This window comes from Nycticebus coucang, chromosome 10 (genome assembly GCF_027406575.1).
Source record: "Nycticebus coucang isolate mNycCou1 chromosome 10, mNycCou1.pri, whole genome shotgun sequence".
NCBI classification, from domain to species: domain Eukaryota; kingdom Metazoa; phylum Chordata; class Mammalia; order Primates; family Lorisidae; genus Nycticebus; species Nycticebus coucang.
Window position 1 is genome coordinate 107985455 of NC_069789.1, and position 14978 is coordinate 108000432.

The window sequence follows — 14978 nt, forward strand, 5'->3', positions numbered from 1 at the left end:
GTAGGTGGGGAGCGCTTTAGTTTGAGTTTCAAAGGATTGCCTTCAGCCTGCTGGATTCCCCATTGTGGAATGAAGTCTTCTTGAATGGCGAACAGGTCTGCAAGTTTTATGTGGGTGTGGTGTACCCAGGAGGCGATGTGGTCTACTTTGAGAGCGGAGGGTGTTGCCAGGATCATGACATATAGGCCCTACCACCTGGGTTCCAAAGTCTCTCCGCGATGCCTCTTTATGTAGACCCAATCACCAGGCCGGAACTTGTGGGGCTCAGGTATGGGACCAGCCTCGTAAGTAGCCCACAGGCAGCGCCAACACTCTTTCTGTACCTGCTGGTAACACTGAAGGGAGAGGAGGAAGTTTTCATCATCTGCCTCAGTTACTAAACCTACACGAGTGTTGGGAATGATAGGAGGTGGTCTCCCATAAAGTATCTCATAGGGAGTGAGCCCGAGCTTATATGGGGAATTCCTAACCCTATACAGGGCAAAAGGAAGGAGAGCCACCCAGTCTCCGCCAGACTCAAGAGTTAATTTGGTTAAGGTCTCTTTTAGAGTTCTATTCATTCTTTCTACCTGCCCTGAGCTCTGGGGCCTGTAAGCACAATGTAATTTCCAAGTAGTTTCCAGAGCCATATCCACCCCCTGCATTACCTGTGACATGAAAGAAGGGCCATGGTCTGAGCCTATCAGGGCTGGTAGTCCATACCTGGGGAGGATGTCTTCCAGCAGTTTCTTCGCCACTAACTGGGAGTTTCGTGCTTCGTAGGAAATGCCTCAGCCTACCCAGAAAAAGTATCAATGAAGACTAAAAGATACTTATATCCATACCGACCTGGTTTGACTTCTGGGAAGTCCACTTCCCAATATGCACCGGGCTTGTCTCCTCGCTCTCGGGTTCCCAGAGCAGCAGGACCCGTTCTGCCATTTGTGAGCTGGCAGGCCTTACAGGCCCCGATGATTTGGTCTATCTTGGTGTCTAGGCACTCTATTTTAATTTTTGCATGATGGACCAGATCTTTTAATTTTCTTTCTTTCTTTTTTTTTTTTTTTGAGATAGAGTTTCACTTATTAACCCTCGGTGGAGTGCTGGGCTGTGGCAGCTCACAGCAACCTCCAAATCCTTGGGCTTAGACAATTCTCTTGCCTCAGCCTCCCGAGTAGCTGGGATTACAGGTGCCCTCCACAACACCTGGCTATTTTTTTTGTTGTTGCAATTTGGCCGGCGCTGGGTTTGAACCCACCACCCTCGGTGTATGGGGCCAGCACCTTACCCACTGAGCCACAGGCGCCACCGAGACCTTTAATTTTCTGTTGCCCATGTGGGTGGCCTGGTGCATGTGTTGGAGCACTTCTATTCCTAACTGCACCAGGAGGATAGTTCTGCCATCTGTGGTGTGCCACCAGCCATTATATTTCTCTGGGCAATGGGCTTGAGGAATAGTGCAGCCAAGCCAGGTTCTCAGGGGAATATTTGGGTTTTTCAGGTAACACTGGCACTCCTGGATCAGGCAAGTGGAGAGCCAGCTCCTGGGCCATACTAAGGGCCACATCCTTGGCTGCTTCATCAGCTCGGCGATTCCCTCTGGCCACTGGGGAATTTCCCTTCTGGTGGCCCAGGCAGTGAATGATGGCTAGCTTTTTCGGCAACCAGACAGCTGTCAGGAGGTCTAGTATCTCTTGCTTATTCTTTATCATTTTTCCCTCTGCCATCAGCAATCCCCTTTCTTGGTAAATGGCCCCATGGGCTGTGGCAAATGCATAATGGCTGTCCGTGTAGATATTAACCTTATTCCCCTCTCCCAATACCAAGGCCTTGGTAAGGGCTATAAGTTCTGCTCGTTGGGCAGAAGTTCCGCTCAGAAGGGGCTCAGCCCAGAATGTTTCAGTTTCTGAAACCACCACCACCCCTGCATACCTGTGTCCGTCTTTCACGAAGCTGCTGCTGTCCATGAACCAGGTTTCCTCCGCATCAGGCAACGGCCGATCAGTCAAATCTTGGCGGAGGCTGTGGACTTGCACCAGTATATCTTGGCAGTAATGTAGCGGCACCTCTGCATCTGGGTTGGGCAGAAGAGTGGCTGGATTCAGGGCTGTACTGGGTAAAAACTGAATCCTCAGTGGATTCAGAAGGAGACCTTGGTAATGAATCAGTCATGCATTGCTCATCCACCAATCTGGGGGCTGCTTCAAAACTCCCTCAATGGTGCGAGGAGTTGTTATTAGCAGTTACTGCCCCCAAAGTGAGTTTATCAGCATCTTTCACTAGGAGGGCAGTGGCTGCTATAATATGTAGACAAGGGGGCCATCCCGAGGCTACTGGATTGAGGCTTTTGGACAAGTAAGCCACTGGACGGGTCCAGGGTCTCAGAGTCTGGGTTAATACCCCCTTTGCCACTCCCTTATGCTCATCCACATATAGATGGAAAGATTTGGTGATATCAGGGAGGCTTAGTGCAGGGGAGGTTAACAAAGCAGTCTCAAGGTTTTTGAATGCCTGATTTCTTTCTGTTGTCCATTGGAAAGGCTGTCCCTCCTTGGTGGCCTTATAAAGGGGCTTAGCCATTTCAGCAAATCCCAGCACCCATAGTCTGCAGAATCCAACCATCCCCAGAAATTTCCACACTTGCCTGGGAGTAGTGGGAACAGGAATTCCAAGTATGGTGCACTTCCTGGCCTCACTCAGCCATCTCTGGCCATCCTTAAGCACATACCCTAAATAATTCACAGTTTGCTAACATATTTGGGCTTTCTTCACTGATGCGTGGTATCCCATGTCTCCCAGGGTAGCAAGTAGATCTCGTGTCCCTTGCAGGCAATCTTGTTCTGTGGTGACTGCTATTAATATATCATCTACGTACTGGAGAAGGGTCAAGCCAGGGTGAGATTTATGGAACTCACCTAGGTCTGCATGTAGAGCCTCATCAAAGATGGTTGGGGAATTCTTAAAGCCTTGTGGTAGGCGGGTCCATGTTAGTTGTCCACTGAGGCCTTCCTCTGGGTCGCTCCACTCAAAAGCAAATATAGCCTGGCTTTGTGGGGCAAGAGACAAACTGAAGAAGGCATCTTTTAGATCTAGTACTGTGTACCACTTCTGAGTCGGTGACAAGGTGCTGAGAAGTATATACAGGTTAGGCACCGTGGGGTGGTTGTCCATTACCCGCTTATTCTCTACCTTAGCCAAATTAGTCAGCTTACAGGCCACTTTCTGGAGACCCCTCATTAGAGTCTGGCGGTAGACTCAGAGACTCATCTGACCACCTCCTGTATGGAAATCCCAATCAGGATGGGTAAGGGGGAAAATAGCATTAATCTCAGCAGGGTTAGTGGTCACAGCTCCGTTTTCACCCACGACCAATTTCTGAGCCTCCAACAGAATTCTCTCCCTCTCTTCCATAGTGAAGAGCACCTGTAAAAGCTGCTGACAATCATCCCAGGTAGGCTGATGAGTAAGGAGAACAAAATCTAAGAGGTTAACTAAGACACTAGGCTTTTCAGAGAATGTAGGGTTTTGCATTTTCCAGTTATACAAATCACTTGTGGCAAAGGGCCAATAATAAAGGTCTTGCGCCCTATGCGCATCTGGGGGCTTGCAGCCCTCAGAGGAAGAACTGTCGAGTCAGCATTCACCTCTTGCTGGGCTCGCTGCCTTGTGTATAGCGGACTCCCAGCACCAGGTCTGGCTGCAGTCTCGACTTCAACAGCAGGCTCTCCGGCCGCCGCCTCTCCAGGAGGTGGAAGGGCAACCTACGGAGGGGCAGGAGGATGATATGGAGGAGGACAAAAGAAATCCTGGTCCGTGCTGTCCTGTAACACAGGGTAAAGTGGAGCAGAGGGTTTGGGTTTGGTGGATTTAGTGGATTTCTCAGTGAAGGGCTTCTCGCACATGGCAAGAACCGCTACACTGTTGCAGACATCATCGGCTGGAGGCAAAAGAGCCTTTAGCCATGGAGGGTACATCCAGGTGGTAATGTACAGAACCTGGTCGGGGTGACCAGTCCGAGGATGGTAAACAATGTCTTTAACCTGGAAAATAATGGGAAGGTGAAAGGTTCCCTCAGGAGGCCAGCCGACATCGAAAGTTGGCCACTTGCTGCTGCAAAAAGTAATAAGTTTAGCTTTCTTCACCATAAGTCCTGAGTCCTGTGCTCTGGACTTGAAATCTGAGAAATGGTCAAGGAAAAGGAAAAGGGGGGTTGTTTGAGTCTGCCCCATGTTACAGTAAAGTCAGAGTCACCCCATCAGGGCCAACTACAACCACACAAAGACACCAATAAAACACACAGCACACAAAAGGACAAAACAGACAGACGGTCCACGAAACTAAACCGAAAGTAATCTGACGGTCTCAGACTGTGCTGCAGGAGCGACCTGCAAAACTGCCCGAGCACCAAAACCACTTCTTCCACGCCCTGGGGAGTCCACACCCGAGTCTGGTGGGATAACATCTACAACATACGCTGAATTTTGCACCTCAGGAGAGGCCGGGACGTCTCCACAGCTATCTTGGCCAGTAGCCTCCAGTGTGTCCACCTTGACTTTATGCCAACCACATCATTCACAGACCTTCAATCCCCATAAGTGAACACAGTAGACAAGACAAACACTTACCACTTATCAGCTCTTCAGGTCAGGGGTCCTCAGGCGGTCTTGGGGGATCCCGGACGAGCCCCCAGATGTTGTGCCCAGATCACGAAGTCCCCAAAGACCACCAGGGAGCCGATTCCACTGCAAAAACAAAAGAGCCTTTTTATTGCAAGTTCAAGCGTGGGCTCCCGGGGTCTCTGCCACAATGGATCCAAGCCAGGAGCCCCGAGCTCTGTCACAGGGTTATTTTATAGTGTAGCACAGCAAAGTGGGCATATACATTTTAAACAAAGGAACTGCTTCTGGATTGGCTGCCACTGGTCCTGCCATATGGCCCACTCCAGACAGCAGTTTCTGATTGGAAGCCAATGACTCAAGCTGGAAAACTGGCGACTCATGGTGACTCATCAGTTTTGAACAAAATGGCTGACAAAATACAAAATGGCTGAGCTCTCAAAATGGCATTAGTCTGGTCCTCTCAAAAGGATTTGTTCTGTAAAACTTGGATTCAGTCAGAAGTCTGCCCTTAAGAACCACATGTGGCCTCAAGGCCTCAGATTCCCCACTCCTTGATATAAGTCATCATAAGACCCAAGGGTCTTAACTGCTCACCATTTGCCCTTCCATCCTTTGGCTCAAAGTATCAGACTTTCCCAGTAGGAGGGGCCATGTAGCACCTGAGTGTGTTGGTGCAGGTGGACTCAGGAGAGCCCATCCCTGTGGCTCAGTGACCCCTAGAGCCCAAACATAAGCCTGGAAATGGCTCCACAGTAGCCAGACCCACACTGCCAGCCTTTCTCCTCCTCCCATCCTCTCACGGTTTTATTCCTCTCTCTTTTCATCTTTCTTCCTGTTTCTGAAATCTCCCTTTGTGTATCTCTTGCCTTCTACTCTGTGTACCAAGCATTCTCACCCTGAGGTCCACACTCATGCTTTAGGGGTCTGCAAGCCCCAGAGACTGAATCATGCAATGCCTTTATCCCAGACAAGGGTAAGGACTGGCTGTGGGTCTCTGATCCCTCCTCTCCTCCCTTCTCACCTGGCTCCTCCTGTTCTCCCCAACTTTTCCTTGTGGCTTCTTGTCATCCACTCACATTTCTTCTTTCTCCTTCTCTCTCCTCATCTCTCCACTTTTGTTTCCCACATTTTCCTTCCATGACTGTCTCTCCTGTGTCTTATTTTCTCTGCTCTCCCTCCTCCCCCCATCTGGCCTTTCACGTTCCTTCCCTCACTTCCTCTCTCCTTTCTTCCTTACTTAGGTCTCCTGTTTCTCTTCTCTCCCCTTTCTCACTTCTTTTTACCTCTTTGTCTGTTTGCATCCCTCTCTGTAACTCTGCCTTTCTTCCCTTTTGTCTTCTTCCTCTCCCCTGATTTCTCACCTTGCCTTCCTGCCACTCTCAGGGCTCCCCACCATTCTCAGTCTCTCACTGCCCTACAGAGTTCACTGTCCATAATGGTCTCTTTTTCCCTCTCTCTTCATGCTATCTCTCTGCTTCGTCTTTCATTCCCCTCTTATTCCTCATCTCTCTTCTTCACCCTTCATTGTTCTTCTAGACTCTATCTCCTCTTCCTCCCTTCTCCTGTCTGTACCTGGTGTCAGCCTATTGTGGGGTCAATGGGCTTAGGACCCTCAGGATCTAGAATGGACAAGCACAGAACAGGCAGGGAACAGATGGATGAACCTGGCCTGTTCCTCTGCAGGAGAGACCTCTCTAAGAAGTTTAAGGAAAGCCCCACTCTCCATGGGTCACAGGGATCTCAGTTTAGCCTCATTCATAGCTGCCTCACCAAGGCTGATCACAAACCCTGGCATCACAGAGGGGCCTGGGATATATTTGTTAAAAAACAAATGCTAGTGATTGAGTGTGGTATCTCTGCAATTGATTTGTTCTGTGGAGACTCTGACTGTGTTACATTTGTGAGATGAGGACAATCCCTGTACCTCATTATCAGGCTTGTTCGGATAACACCTGAGTTAACAGTTAGAAAAATGCATGTTACATGGAAAGTGACCTATGTTTGTAGCTATTATTTCATCATTATGATTATTATCATATACTCTACTATTGTCATTGTCGCTGTTGTTATCCCCATACACCAAGCTGTGGCCATCCTAGGCCACTTGTTTTTAATCTCTTTTATGTCAGAAATTCCTCTGTGAGTCCAAGGAAAGACAAAAACTCTCCCCCAGAAGACATTTTCTGGGGTGACTGATCCCTGAACTGACTGATCCCTGAACTAATTCTAGAGGCCCCTGCAGGAAAAAAACATGTTTAAGGTTTTTATTTATTTATTTATTTATTTACTTATTTATTTTGTAGAGACAGAGTCTCACTTTATCGCTCTTGGTAGAGTGTCATGGTGTCACACAGCTCACAGCAACCTCCAACTCCTGGGCTTAGGCGATTCTCTTGCCTCAGCCTCCCGAGTAGCTGGGACTACAAGCACCCACCACACACCCGGCTATTTTTTGGTTGCAGTTTGGCCAGGGCTGGGTTTGAACCCACCACCCTCAGTATATGAGGCTGGTGCCCTACTCGCTGAGCAACAGGCACTGCCCATGTTTAAGGTTTTATAAGCCACATTATAGGATAAATTCTGAAAGAATTAAGTATATTCATACTGGTGACAGAAGAGCCTGAAAGAGATGGTTTTGTTTTTTTCTTCCTTTGAGGGGCTGAGAACATGACTGTTATTGATGATTAGTGGTTTTATTTTGGAATAAAGAAAATGTTGCTCAGCCAGGAACCTAGGGGTCCTGGTCCTCTATCCTGTCCGCATCATCTCTAGATAGTCCTGCTTCAAGTGGCCACCTGTTTGGACCTCCTGTTTTCCAAGTTCAACACTACCAATTCTCCTATACAAAGTATTGTATCCAGAAGAAAGTGGAAATTCCTGAAAGTCCATACATGACCCTTGTAGATGTACACATGCCTTTGTGCTGTGTGCAGTAAGGTTCTGCATTTGTGTGCTTTGTGTATGTTTTGAGAAGCCCTTTTCCAGATGGGTTATGGATTTGATGCCTCCCTTAAGTGAACCTCCTCCATGCCAAGATTATAAACATCAGCATGATTTTTGTTTTCTAGATACTTGGTCAGGCACAGTGCCTCATGCCTATAATCCCAGTACTCTGGAAGGCCGAGGTGGGAGGATCACTGAGCAAGAGTGAGACCTCATTTGTACTAAAAATAGAAAAACTGGCTGGGCGTGATGGTGGGCACCTGTACTCCCAGCTACTTAAGAGGCTGAAGCAGGAGGATCACTGGAACCCGAAAGTTTGAGGTAGTTGTAAACTATGACAATACCATGGCACTTTAGTACTGTAGGGTGATAAAGCAAGACTGTCTAAATAAATAAATACATACATAAAGTTTGGCTCAGCACCTGTGGCTCAAGAGGCTAAGGAACCAGCCACATACACCTGAGCTGGTGGGTTCGAATCCAGCCTGGGCCTGCCAAACAACAATGATGGCTGCAACCAAAAAATAGCTGGGTGTTGTGGCAGGCACCTGTAGTCCCAGCTGCTTGGGAGGTGGAGGCAGGAGAATCGCTTGAGCCCAGGAGTTGGAGGTTGTTGTGAACTGTGATGCCACGGCACTCTATCCAGGGCCACAACTTGAGGCTCTGTCTCAATCAATTAATCAATAAATCAATAAAGTTTGTTTACATTTTCAAAATTAGATACTCAAACCAACTAGAACTTAGCTCCATGAAAAGTGTAGAGCTAAGTTCTAGCCTTATTTCTTTTTGAATGAATAGCTGATTGATTGTTCTTATGGAGGAGAGAGTATTTTTTACAGCTGGAGTGAAACAATTCTATGTTTATCTCTGGGGATGTACAAACATTTGGCTTGGACTCTTGGTTGAGATAAGTGCAGTGAGATATATGATGTGTTAAAATCTGAAACTCTTTTGAGACTTTCCAATGGCTTTCACCCAGCATCAAGTCTTGGTATCCCCAGAGGGTTATGAAAAGCCCTGCTGGGAATTCTTCCTTGAGTTATCCCAAATCCAAGATTTGTTGCACAGACCTTTGTGGTTCAATGTGAAGATGAATCACATCCCTTTGTGACTAGCCTCCTCTCTCCCTTCCCATGCTGAATCCAAGCCTTGTGACTGAGGATGCCCTGTGGGTTCAGGTCAGTCCTCTCAAACATCAGAACCTGAGTAATTGCTGCTGCTCCCATTTTAACTTATATAAAATTCCTACTCCATATTAAATCCTCATTTTTGTCCCTGGATTCTCTATTTTACTTCACTGGTCTGTTTGTCTTTTTCTGAACAAACACCACTCTGGGTTAGTTACCATGGTTTCAGGGATGTTTGGTTGGTGTTTTACAGGTTGAGTGTGTTCACATAGTCTTTTTAGCTGCTTCCACAAAATTCTCTTGACCTCATTCTTCAACCTCTCTCCTTCCAGCTGTCTGTAACAGAATTTTCTCAGGTTTCAGGATTACAGAAGCTTGATTTAACAGGAGAAAATTGCCATCACACATACTGAGTTTCTTACAAAGTATGTCTCTTACTTCGTTTGTGTCCTATGTAAAAATGTTTAAAATTTTCTTCATAAGAGTCTTATAATGTCATAGTAGATGTATCTCTGTATTTTATTTGTGTGCGCATAAGGAGTTCTGCCATCTGCTGTTAATTTTATGTGTGAGTATAAAAAGTTTTATATGCTCTAATTTTCTATTTCTGGACTGATTTTTCACCTTACCCACTTTATTGATCTCTGTCTCAAAAAAAAAGAAAAAAGAAAAAAAGATTATGGATCCCCAGATTCCACCCTGTCTCCCACCCAGAGATTTTGATTTGGTAAATTGTAGGTGGGAGATAGATTAGAATTTTATGTTGCTCCCTGGTGATGCTGAAGATTCTGAAAGTGCTAAACTCCATTGTTCAGCAATGACCCTGAGGCAGAACAGTGAGAGGAGACCCATAATTGCCTTAACCAGAAATATTTGCTTTTGTTTCTTTGGGACAAACAAACAAAAAAAACAAAAAACAAAACTAAACACAAATCCAACTGCTTTGTATGACAAGGGCTTGAAGACTGGCTATAGGATCTATTCCCCTTTATTTACATGGTCTCTTCGGAATTCTGAAAAGCAGCGAAGAGCCTTTTCAGGGACACACGCAGGACAACAACCCTCCTGGTTTGACCAGAGCTAGGAAGTTTCTGAGGATGCAGAACTTTCAGTGCTAAAGCCAGGAAGGTCTTTGAAAACAGGCATGAGTTAGTCACCCTCCAAGTTGGAGAGATAGAACTCAGGTCTCCTCTCACTGTTCTGCCTTAGGGTCATTGCTGAACAGCAGAGTTCAGCACTTTCAGAAACTTCAGCATCACCCAGGGAGCAACATAAAATTCTAATCTCTATGTCCCACCTACAATTTACCAAATCAAAATTTCTGGGTGAGGGACAGGGTGGAATCTGGGGATCCATAATCTTTTTTTTTTTTTGAAATAGAGTCTCCAGCTGTCACTCTAGGTAGAATGCCATAGTGTCATAGCTCACAGCAACCTCCAACTCAGGGATCTCTCAAGCGATCCTCTTGCCTCAGTTTTTCTATTTTTAGTACAGACAGGATCTTGCTTTTGCTCAGGCTGGTCTCAAACTCGTGAGCTCAGGCAATCCACCTGCCTCGGCCTCCCAGAGTGCTAGGATTATAGGCGTGAGCCAATGCACCCAGCTAGGATCCATAAGATCCATAATCTTATGTGCTCCCATATTATCTCAGGTCTACCCTGGCTGGGGCTCAGGATCATTTCCTCAGTGTGTGGGTGGCTGAATGTGCCCCCAGGGTGTAGAGACTAGGGGGAGGCCCTAGGGGCTCATGTTTCACTTAGAGTCAGAGTTCCGCGTGTGCCCCCCAGGTCCTGTCTGACTCCTTTTCACCTCTGCCCTGGCTCTCCTTGCCCACCCACTGGCCTCCTTTGTACTCCTCAGATGTATCAGCTCAGGGCCTACTCACTTTTCCTGCCTTCTGCAATGTGCTTCCCCAAAATACGTCCACAGCTGGTTCCTTCCATGTTGAAGGTGTCAGATGAAATATCCACTCCTTAGAGAAGTGATCCATAGCCACTGCATCTAAGGGCCACACGTGTGGCACTCAGATTAAAGTGAACATACAGGGACTGTGGGAGGCAGGCCTGGTAGTAACAAAGGGGTAAAGTGACCCTGGTTCTTGTGGGAGGAAGTGACTGTCTTGTTTGAATAATTGTGCAGGATGAGCCGGGCATGGTGGCTCACACTTGTAATCCTAGCACTCTGGGAAGCTGAGGCAAGTGCATTCCTTAAGCTCAGCAGTTCTAGACCAACCTGAGCAAGAATGAGACCTCCCATCTCTACCAGAATGTGGCTCTCAGACAGGCCCCTAATCAATGGACAGTGGGGCTGGGACTCCACACCCCAAGGTTGTGAGATCCCTTCTGTACACCTGCAGCTCTTGCTTGTTCACAGTGTTAAAACTAAATTCTGCCACTGAGAGATCACCAGACATACATGCAAAAAACAAAGGAGTGACTTTATTCAAGCATGCTTGGGCCGTACCTCTGGCAGAACTCTGCTCAGAGGGGATGACCCTGAGGTAGAAATAATGGTAGGTTTTATATTCTTTGGCCTGATGTATTTTGGGTTGCAACAAAATTGCAACGGGGGGTGGATTTCCTGGGGGAAACCGGGACCAAGTTGGGGGGTTGGTCAGCGCAGGGACTGAGGTAACTTAGGAGGTTTAGGATTGGCTGGCTCTATCTGGAACTGACCCTGCCCAGAGGCTGTGAGACTCGGGAGCCCTTCCTGGCTGTGGCTGGGGCACCAGGGCCAACTTTCACCCAGGGGGCGGCCGCTGAGAATCTCTCAGCCCCTGGTGAAAGACCGACTCTGCCCCCAACCCCCACTCCCAACTAGCCTTTTTATCTTCTCTTTCTTATATCCTCTATGTCTCCCACTGCCCTTAACATCTCTGGGTGGGAGTTAGTTAACATTGTACTGTTGCAGTTAAAACCCTTTCTTTCCAGCAATTAAAGAGTTACTACAGAGTTTATTAAAAACTATTTTTTTCTGGCTGCAGAAAACCTGTGGTTGCTATGTTACAATCTTGAGATAAGGTTCTTCAGCAGAAGACCCAAGGTCAATTACTCATTTAGAACTAGAGAAAAAAAAAGGGTCTTTTTAAACCGTAGCTGCTTTTCCCTCCCTCCTCTGCTCCACCACAGGGTTAGGATTCGCAGCCAGCCCCTTCAACAGCAGGCTGGATTTGGATTTGGTGCAGAGAGAAATCTACTCACGTGAAACTTTCTTCTTCTAATTACTCCAGGGAATCCAGAAAGTTTTCTCTCTGCTTCTCAGTCTATCTTCTACTAACAAGCTTTGGGTCCCTAAGTGGGGCTTAGGAACCTTCAGAGACATGGGGGGTCCAATTACTCATGCTCTCCCTGCTGCCTCAGTTCTTCCCATGGGGATTCCAGAGACTGTGTGGGACACTAAAGGCTGAGAGAGGGGAGGACGAGATAGAGAGAAGGGGAGAGAGAGAGATGAAATCTCCTCCTCCTCAGGGCTTTCAGTTGTGAAAGTTTTTGCATCCAGGACTTTGTGAGGTTTTTGTTGTTGTTGTTGTTGTTGTTGTTGTTGGTTGGTGGGTTTTGTTTTGTTTTGTTTTGTTTTTTGAGACTGAGTCTCACTCTGTTACCCTGAATGCTGTGGTGTCACAGCTCACAGCAACCTAAAGCTCCTGGGCTCAAGTGATTCTCCTGCCTCAGCCTCCTGAGTAGCTGGGACTACAGGTGCACGCCATGATGCCTGACTAGTTTTTTTATTTTTAATATAGACGGGTCTCGTTCTTGCTCAGGCTGGTGGATCCAGGACTCTGTACTTGGGCCCCCTCTGGAATTATTTTCTTCTGCTTTCACTTCTAAGCAGCCTAGATCCTGCTGGAATGTGGTCCTGAAATGCCTGGATTAGACTTCTCCTGGTGTCCGGTGTGTGGTACGGTGTGGGAGGCGGGTAAGAAGAGGGTGGTCAGCCTGACACAGTTTTATCTTGTCATCCGCCCATCCTGTCCCCTCTGCCTAAACATCTTTGTCCCTCCTGGACATGCTAACAGCGCCACTTCTTTCTCCCGGCATCTTCCTCCTTCACTTTCTCGGGAAGCCTACCTGTCACTTGGGACTAGAATAGGTGCCCTTATGCTGAAGTCACAAGCCCAGGTCCTGGCAGGGCAGGTTTAGGTGTTGGGTGAGTTTAAGACCACAGTGGGAAGGGAGTTTAATTGGTTACAAGAGCAGAGAATGGAACCCAGAGAGCCCTGATTAGCCCCATTGCCCCCGCAGGCCTAGTTACCATCATACATCCAGAGGAGCAGCAGCTGCCACAGAGGGCCTCAGTCACCATCACCGCAACCACCAGCAGTGAGGCGGAGACCCAGCAGCTGCCCGCTGCCCTCACCCTCGGCGCTGCGGACACCAAGCCCAGCAGCAGCACAGGGAGAGGTGGCCTGGGTGGCTTCACATGGGCGTGCCTACTGGTGGGGACAAAAAGATCATGCAAGGAAGGTTTTGGGAATAGTAAAATGGTTCAATGTAAGAAATGGATATGGTTTCATCCACAGGAATGACACCAAGGAAGGTGTATTTGTACACCAGACTGCCAAAAAGAAGAATAACCCTAGGAAGTACCTTCTCAGTGTAGGAGATGGCGAGACTGTGGAGTTTCATATTGTTTGAAGGAGAAAAGGGTGCAGAGGCAGCAAATGTACAGACCCTGGTGGAATTCCAGTTCAAGGCAGTAAATATGCAGCAGACCATAACCAGTATAGGTGCTGTCCATGTCGCAGGGGTCCTCCGCGCAATTACCAGTAGAATTATTAGAAAGGGGGGTGGGGAATAACAAGGTATCTGAAAGAGCTCCTGAAGGCCAGGCCCAACAACTCTGGCCCTACTGCAGGTGAAGGTTCCCACCTTACTACATGTGGAGACCCTCTGGGTGTCCACCACAGTATTCCAACTTTCCTGTGCAGGGAGATTCGATGGAGGGTGCTGAAAGCCAGGGTGCAGGAGAACAAGGTAGACCAGTAAGACAGAATATGTATGGGGGTATAGACTGGGATTCCATAAGGCTCTTCTTGCCAAAGACAGCCCAGCCCAGCAAGGACAGCAATGAAGAGGATAAAGAGAACCCAGGAGATGAGACCCAAGGTCAGCAGCCGCCTCAACGTCGGTACCGTCGCAACTTCAATTACTGACACAGACGCCCAGAAAACCCTAAATCACAAGATGGCAAAGGGATAAAAGCAGCCGATCCACCAGGAGAATTCATCAGCTTCTGAGGCTGAGCAGGCTGGGGCTGAGTAAATGCAGATCACCATCTCTACCATGGTCAGGTTTAGTCATCCAACAAGAAGAAACGAATATGAAATTCCGGCAATAAGAAATGAGCAAAAGATCGGAGCTGAAGATCTTAAGGGCTTGCTTTTTGTCTGTTGACCAGATAACTAGAACTATCTGCATTATCTATGCAGCATGGGGTTTTTATAATTTTTACATAAAGACATCTTTTTTGGTAATAACAAATATGTTTTTTTTTTAAAAGCCTGGTTTTTCTCAGTATGCCTTAAAAGTTTTTAAGTTGCTTCATATCTGGTCAAATGAGATTTTTTAAGAATTTAATTTTTAATTTGAAATAAAAGTTTACAACTTGATTTTTTCAAAAAAGTCAACAAACTGCAAACAACTATTAATAAAGGTCTTAAATAATTAAAAAAAAAAAAAGACAACAGGGGGGTGAAAGATCTGGGCAGATCTCCTCCAAAGGTATCCAGGCATCTAACACTTTCTTCCCCAATCCAACAAAATAAACAAATACCAAGTCTGGCCCTGCACTCTTCCCTGCTAACAATATTTAATGTTTCTTCATGAAACATATATAGTTTAAAAATTGTTTTCATTCTTAAAATAAGTTTTGTTTCTTAATGACATTTTAGATTTACAAAAAAAAAAAAAAAATTACAAAGACAGTACATAGAATTCCCAGATGTTTTGCATTCATTTCCCCATTTTATCAACATTCTTATTAGAATGGAACTTTTGCTAGAATTAATGAACCAGTATCGAAACATTATTATAACTAAAGTCCATGCTTTGTTCAAATAGCCTCAGGTGTTTTTTTTGTTGTTGTTGTTTGTTTGTTTGTTTTTTGAGACAGAGCCTCTCAAGCTGTCGCCCTGGATAGAGTGCCTTGGCATCACAGCTCACAGCAACCTCTTAACTCTTGGGCTCAAGCGATTCTCCTGCCTCCATCTCCCAAGTAGCTGGGACTACAGGCACCCGCCACAACGCCCGGCTATTTTTTTTGGGTGCAGCCATCATTGTTGTTTGGCAGGCCCAGGCTGGATTTGAACCCA

At 46.8% G+C, this 14978-nt stretch overlaps 1 pseudogene; it reads left to right on the forward strand.

Annotated features, from left to right (window-relative positions):
• Positions 1-5550: 5550 nt before the first annotated feature.
• On the forward strand, positions 5551-13929 carry LOC128596504 (Y-box-binding protein 1-like; annotated as a pseudogene).
• Positions 13930-14978: the final 1049 nt, after the last annotated feature.